Source organism: Lupinus angustifolius, chromosome LG13 (assembly GCF_001865875.1).
Source record: "Lupinus angustifolius cultivar Tanjil chromosome LG13, LupAngTanjil_v1.0, whole genome shotgun sequence".
Classification (NCBI taxonomy): Eukaryota; Viridiplantae; Streptophyta; class Magnoliopsida; order Fabales; family Fabaceae; genus Lupinus; species Lupinus angustifolius.
Window position 1 is genome coordinate 8576801 of NC_032021.1, and position 8147 is coordinate 8584947.

Below are 8147 nucleotides of genomic sequence, written 5' to 3' on the forward strand. Positions count from 1 at the left end.
CACAACAAAATTATGCTCTTAGTCACAATCTCCTTATTTATACATTGACATAATTGTTCTTGTATTCTTCCATCAATTATATTTAATTTAATTATTATTGAGGAAAAGAAATTACATCTCTTTAATCATATATCATTCTATATCTCAAGTTAATCATATATTATCATGTGGAAAAAAAAATAATATTCTTATTAGCTTAAGACATGAAATGAATATCATTCAGAACAAGTGATATTTACAATGTTATAAAAACTGGTTCGTGCCGGCCGTTTAACCGGTGAATCGGTCTCAATACCGGTACGGTACAGTAATTATACCAGTCATGCAATTATATCGATTAAAACCGACCAAAATCAGTCAAAACCGGTCATATCGGCCGATTTTCAATTGAACCGTACCGGTCATATGACTAGTTTTTATTTAAAATTAATTTTTTAATGAAATTGAAAAAATGTTGATTTTTTTATTGACTTTTGAACATTAATAATAATATATTATATTTTTATATTTAATTTTACTAGTATGTGGTTTAATTACTGAATCACCAGTTGAACCGCTATACAAATATACCAATACCCTACTGTATTTACTCATCATTAACATTAACCTTCTTATATATTTAATAATACAAATGAATAATAAATGATGCATTGATTATCTACAAATATTTAAACTATCAATGTATAGTTATTACACACATTAATAATTACTTCCAACTAATTACCGTAAAGTAAGATAAAAGTAGTTAAATGTAGTTATTATTCTAAAATGTATCAAAAATAGAAATATGAGGAGAATAATTAAATATAGGATAGAAATAATATAGCCATATAGGCATATTTGGTATAAGTTAATGATATATAAATATTACTAATAACTTATAAATATGTAATAATTGGGCTACGGCTCATGTTAATGATTATGTTTTGGGAATAGGGTTTGTTATGGTTTTGGAATGGAAAGAAGGAAAAAAAAGATAATTTTCATTAATTAAGAGACAAGTTGTTGTTTTTACTCATATTTTTAATGATAAAAATGTGATTTTATGTTAAAGAAAAACATAAAAATGTCATTACATATTACCTTATAGGTGTTATTTTGTGGCACTTGCCTTTCCATTAACGTAGAAGATTCTTACTCGGAAAGAAGAGGGGGGAGAAGATGGAGATTGATGAAGGTGATGTGAGGAATAAGTTCTCACTTTTGAGAGTTTTTAGAATTGCACCAAGCTAGAGGAATGAAGAAGGTACTCACCTATTCCAAAAAAGTGTCATGTTACTTATCCCAAATTAATTAGAATGTTATTTTTTGTTTATAAATTTTTTTTATGTTCATATGGTAATATATATTTGGCATGGTACAAAAATGAGACATTATTGTTAACAAGTGATTATTATCCAAAGCAAAGATAGTGGAGGGAAATCTAACAAGTATCTATTATCTAAAATCCTCTCTCATATGCCATCATGCTCCAATGAGAAATATGAATGTTAATTACAAATTTTAAATCTTCATTATCATTATTGTTTTTTATTCATTGTCATTAGCGCATGATAATGCATTGGACAAAATTTGGGACAACATATTTGTTGAAAATCAATCTCTTACTTGCTTTCTCTCTCTACATTGGTCATGCGTCATGTATATGTAGGTTTGAGCTACTGTTTCTTGTTGGACTTTTTCTGAGGTAGTTTCTTTGATTGAGATTGGGAGTTATAGGACCAGACAAATGGAAGACAACTACACTTTCATTTGTTTATTTAATTTTTACTTCCTCTTTCTTGTTTTCTAGTTTGATTTTGTTACATGTTGATACAAATGCAGCACTGGCTAGGTGAGAGTTGATGTTACTCAATTGTTTCTGTCTCTATAATTGTATACTACCTGTAAATGCAGCTCTTATCTGGTTGTTGTTATGATTCATATTTTCCATGTGTACATTATGTCAAGCAAGATCATTGCCTAAATTTCGTAATACATGTTTTATATATTCATAAAGATGTATGGCCTCTTTTTCTTCCATTGCAATGCTGAGTTGAAGAATAATAATTAATTGTTTTTATGAGTATATTTTACTATAAAATGAGTATTAATATATAATTTGAGTATTTTAAATACCAAAAAATAGCTTTGGAAAACTAAGTTCAACATATATGTAAAAACATTATTTCTAAGAAGGTTTCAATTTTCTCTTCCTTGAACAATTTGATCACACTTGTTAACATTCTCATTTATGTAATTGTAATGGGATAGTTACTTCATTAATTAATCGCTAATAATATTAACTGCTCTTACGCTACAAATAAAAATTTGTTTGGCTAAGGTAGGGTAAATGTGCAACCTACTACTTTTCTTAATGGCATGTTATGTCAAATTTTGTTTATGATGGGTGAATAATCAATTCTTTAGTGATCTTAAATATAATAAAACAACCATATCAACATATATCTAAATTCATATTTTCATGTATGTATGTAGAGTTTTAATATAATAATATTTCTCAACCAAATTCTAAAAGGCACATTCATTTTCTCTCTAATGGGAGAAGAAAAAACTAGTTATATTAAATACATGATATTCATATTAATTAGAAATTATAAATTTATAGCAAAGTGTAATAATAAAGGATTTGTGTGAACTACGAGATGTTAAACATTAAGAGAAGATGCCAAAAGGAGATTTTCTAAGCTTGGCAGCTTTTAATGGACCAACAAAGGAGACCTGGTAGTGGATAATATAGAATTGCTTTGGCATGGTAAGTGGAGAGTAGGTAATTTTCCTTTGTATTTTTCTTCAAATTTCAAACTTCAAACCAACCCTTTTTGCTTTATTTCACCTATCATGACTAATGAGGTTGTAACAACAATTGGTGGGAATCAGAAAATTGGGAACCAAAAAAGCATTTGCTGGTTTCCATTTGCTAGATTTGACTTTGTAATAACATGCTAATTGCTGGATTGGGATCACCTATATCAAAAAGTTCATACCTCATGTTTCTATCCAATAGTATTCTATAAAATAATATAAAATATTAATTTATTTTTTATAATTATTTTTGCCAATTAATTAATACATTTTGGTTGGTCTAAGATATTAATAGGGATACCAATGAAGATGGGAGATCTTCATTAGTTAATTGCTACCCTAAAAACTTTTAATTGTTAATTTATTTTTTTAGGTTGATGTTGATATACATATATATATATATAGTTATTATACCTTTTCTTCTTTAAGTTATGGTCAATGTAGGCGGGTAATAAAATAATATACATTCATTTTCATATGTTTAGACTTTTTCTTTACAAACTTTGATGTGTTTGTTATTTTTAAAGAGGGTATATTTATTAAAATAGGACAAGGTCTGGAATATCAAAAAAATGTGCTGCTGTATTAGAATCCTGCTTTACATGAAGGAGGGAATAACTTCGAAAGTTGCCACATAACATCGGAAATCCTGGACCAGCTCTTGGAGGTAAAGAACTGTTAGAAGAGTAAGGAATGAATTGAAACTTTTATTGGAATTGTTCAAGTTCTCATGCATGGCAAGAGCCTCCTTTTGTACAAGCTAAGGCAAACAAATCAATCAATAAAATGACTAACTAACTAACCACCAATCATTACACAATCTAGTAACTAATCCTCAATAAGTCCTCAATGAAAATGCTTGCCTTGTGCAGCAAATAATCCTCTCCAGCAAGGGCAACAAAGCAACTTGAGATTGTTGCAAATCCAATAACTCATTTTCGCTAGTAACCCCACCTCAAGTTGGAAGATGGAGATGGCAGAAGGGAAACTTAGATACAAATTGTTAAAAAGGTTTGGGATGAAGAGGTTTTGTAAAAATATCTACCAATTGAATAGAAGAATGTATAGGCAACAAATAAATAAGATTTTGTTGAATCTTCTCGCTTAATATGTGACAATCAATCTCAATATAGTTAAAGTTTTTACATGAAAAATTGGATTGTGAGCTAGATAAATGGGAGATCATCAAACAAGTAATGGAACCATTAAATTTCCCAAACCAAGCTACCTAAAACTCTATATTTAGCTTATGAGGAGTTACGACTAAGACTAATTGTGTTTTTCTTCTTGGTCCTCCAAGAAATAAGAGAGCCTTCAATTGAGTGAGAAACTCAGAAATTGAGAAGTTCCCTTGAATTTTAAATCTATATAATGTTAATATTTTGAAAGAAATTTTAATGGTTCATAAGAACCCTTTTATTTAGGATCTTGACATTATGACATTTACATGTGATAAAATGAAGTTAAGGAATATCTGGTTCCATTGCTATTTCCTGGTGCTACCTCACACTGCTCTTTTTGGTTGCCTTTTTATTGTCACCTCTCCTCATTCCCTTTATGAGTTCCTTGATGATTAGAAACTCAGTTTCCTTCCTTCCACTTTATAACACTGCACTGGACTTCCTTTTATGCAACCCAAGATCTCTCTTAATTCTTGCCATTTTGTTTCTTAGAAAATGAATCAGAATCCTTGAGATCATAATGAAATTGCCCTTTTATTCCGATGCATGTTTGGAGGAGTTATCGGGAGTTTATCCGATAAAAATAACTCCTCCACCATAGAGGAAACTGCCTATGAAATGGGAGGGGAGGGAGTTAACAAAACCTCAACTAATTTGATCAGTTAATTGCCAATCATCATCACATTAGGCACTTTCATTCAGATTAGTAACTTTCAAGCACATGGACCACGTTGATTATTAAATTAATCTAACAATCTCCCACTTGGTCCATGTAATTACTTGAAGATTCATAACTTTATTTGCGCTCTTTTATTGAACCTTATAAATCATCATCCTTTAAATTGAGTTGAAATAATTGAATCATGGCGGTTACAAATTATATGAGGCAACCTGATCCCTTCCATGTATCACAATCATCTCAACCCAACTCACTTTAATTTGAGTCTTCATCTAACTTTCAAAGACTCACCAAGTTATCTCATCATAACCATACAAGTACATTATGTAATATAGATAACTTAAACTCTAATTACGGAAACGAAACTTTCATTGAATTCAAATGTGTCATGCAATAATGAGTAAACATCTATACATGTATATATACATCAGGTATAATCACATTAACAAGGACTTATCTATAATGTCCATTCTACATGGCCAATGTAAATCTTGGGCGACAACCCTTTAGTTAACGGACCCACTACCATTAAATCGGTACTAATATGCTCTATAGACACTTTCTATTTTTGTACTTCTTCTTTAACTGACAGGAACTTTAAATCCATATGTTTAGTACCTCTAGAATACCTGTCATTCTTAGAGAAGAAGACAGCTGCGGAATTATCACAATAAAACTTCCGTGACCTAGCTACACTATCTATAATGCCAAGCCTTGAAGTAAAGTTCCGCAACCACAATGCATGATTTGTGGCTTCAAAGCATGCCACAAACTCAGCTTCCATGGTGGACGTAGCAATTGTAGACTCTCTACCGCTTCTCCATGAAATGGCTCCTCTAGCCATTAGGAAGATATACCCAAATCCATACATCCTGCATAGTCTGAATCTGAATAACCGATCACCTCAAGATGATCTGACCTTCTATACGTGAGCATGTGATCCTTAGTGCCTTGCAAATATCTTAGAACCTTCTTTGCAGCTTTCCAGTGGTCCATTTCGGGGTTACTTTGATATCGGCCTAACATTCAAACAGCAAAACTGATATCCGGCCGAGTGCATGTTTGAGCATACATTAAACTCCCAATCACTGATGCATAGAGAATATATTCCATTTCCTTACGTTCCAAATCATTCCTTGGACATTGCTTTTCACTGAATTTGTCCCCTTTCTGGATTGGAATTATCCCTGGGGAGCACTTTTCCATTCTGAATCTCGCTAACACCTTATTGATATATCCTTTCTGAGACAATCCCAACAATCTTTGTGATCTATCACGGAATATTTCTATTCCTATCACATAGGATTCCTAATCCATATCCTTCATTTCAAAGTTATTAGAGAGATACTTCTTTACATCATGTAACAATCCTTTATCATTTGTGGCAAGCAAAATTTTGTCGACATATAGGACTAATATTATAAACTTGCTCCCACTAACTTTCATGTAGATACACTGATCAACAGTGTTTTCCACAAAGCCATATGACGTAATGGTATCATTGAACTTTATGTACCATCGTCTGGAAGCTTGTTTAATTGCATATATTGACTTATTTAATTCACACACCAGATTTTCCTTTCCTGTGGTCACAAACCCTTCTGGTTGGTTCATATAAACTTTCTCGTTTAAGTCACCATTCAGAAATGCGGTCTTTACGTCCATTTGGTGAAGCTCTAAGTCATAATGAGCCACCAATGCCATAACAATTCTTAAAGAATCTTTCTTTGAAACTGGAGAGAAAGTTTCTTTATAATCAATGCCCTCCTTTTGAGTGAAACCCTTGGCGACAAGTCTAGCTTTATATCTTTCAATGTTGACTTTTGAGTCGCGCTTGGTCTTAAAGACCCATTTACAGCCAACTCGTTTTGAACCCTCAGGAAACTCAGCTAGATCCCAAACTTTATTATCGTCCATTGGTTTTAACTCTTCTCTCATAGCATTGAGCCATTTTTCATAATTGTCACTTTTCATAGCTTGTGTGAACTAGACTGGATCCTTATCAATGCTTAAGTCATATTCATGCTCAAGTGAATACACAATATCATCATCAGAAATAGCTGGTCTTCTTTGCCTTTCAGACCTTCTTAATGCTATTTCTTGTGATTCTTCCATCACTTGATCATTAATGACTCCATTAATTGGTTCATTAACTATTATTTCATCCTGTGGATTTTGGATATTATCTTGTTGTCTCTGTGGGTTATTTGACGGTAATATAACCAGAGGAACAACATCTTGAGGAGACACCTTCGGTGAAGAAGGTTTATCAGAAGTCTCAATAATATCCACCTTTCGTGATTTATCACTCCCACTGGTTTGACTATTTTCAATGAACCTAGCATTTCCAGACTCAACTATTCTCGTACTATGGTTAGGACAATAAAATTTGTACCCTTTAGACTTTTCCGGATAGCCAATGAAGAAACCACTAATGGTTCTTGCATCAAGCTTCTTTTCATGTGGGTTGTACATCTTTACTTCTGCTGGACAACCCCAAACATGGAGATGTCTCAAACTGGGTTTCCTACCAGTCCATAACTCATAGGGAGTTTTAGGAACTGATTTACTAGGAACCCTATTCAGATATGCAGCGGTCCTTAATGCGTACATGCACAACGATAAAGGTACATCATAATGATTCAACATTGACCTAACCATCTCTAGTAGAGTACGGTTCCGCCTTTCAGCCACACCATTTTGTTGTGGTGTGTAAGGCATAGTGTATTGAGCACATATGCCTCGACTTTTGGGAAACTTTGCAAATGATCCTGGACATTGTCCATTCTCATTATACTTTCTATAATATTCACCACCTCTATCAGACCTCACAACCTTAACCTTCTTTTCAAGTTGCCTTTCAACCTCGTCAATAAATACCTTTAGGACATTTATTGATTGAGATTTTTCATGCAACAAATATATATAGGTAACAATAACGTGAGTAATGGTCTATAAAAATGATGAAGTACTTTTCACCACCCCAAGATGGAACATCAAATGGACAACAAATATCTGTGTGTATCAATTCAAGAAGTTTGCTACTTCTTGTGGCTGGGTTCTTTGATATGTGTTTAGTTTGTTTTCCTTTAATACAATCTAAACAAACATCCCAATTGTCATAATCCAAATGAGGCAAAATCTCATTTTTTGTTAACCTATTATCCTTTCTTTGGATATATGGCCTAATCTTTGATGCCACAAGTAAGCAGAATTCTTATCAAAATCTTTAAGCTTGCTACCAACATCATGCTCAACATTAAATAAAGATTCCTTAAATTTAAAATCAATATTGAAGCAATTTAAACCATTCATTAATGTACCAGAGCCGAAATAGTACGAATGTTTATACAAATTAAAAACAGAATGCCCAATCTTAAAATTAAAACCTATACAATCCAACCTAGCAACATAAACCAAGTTCCTAGCACATTCAGGAACATAAAGACACTTCTCTAGATCAAAATAGTTTCCACTATCTA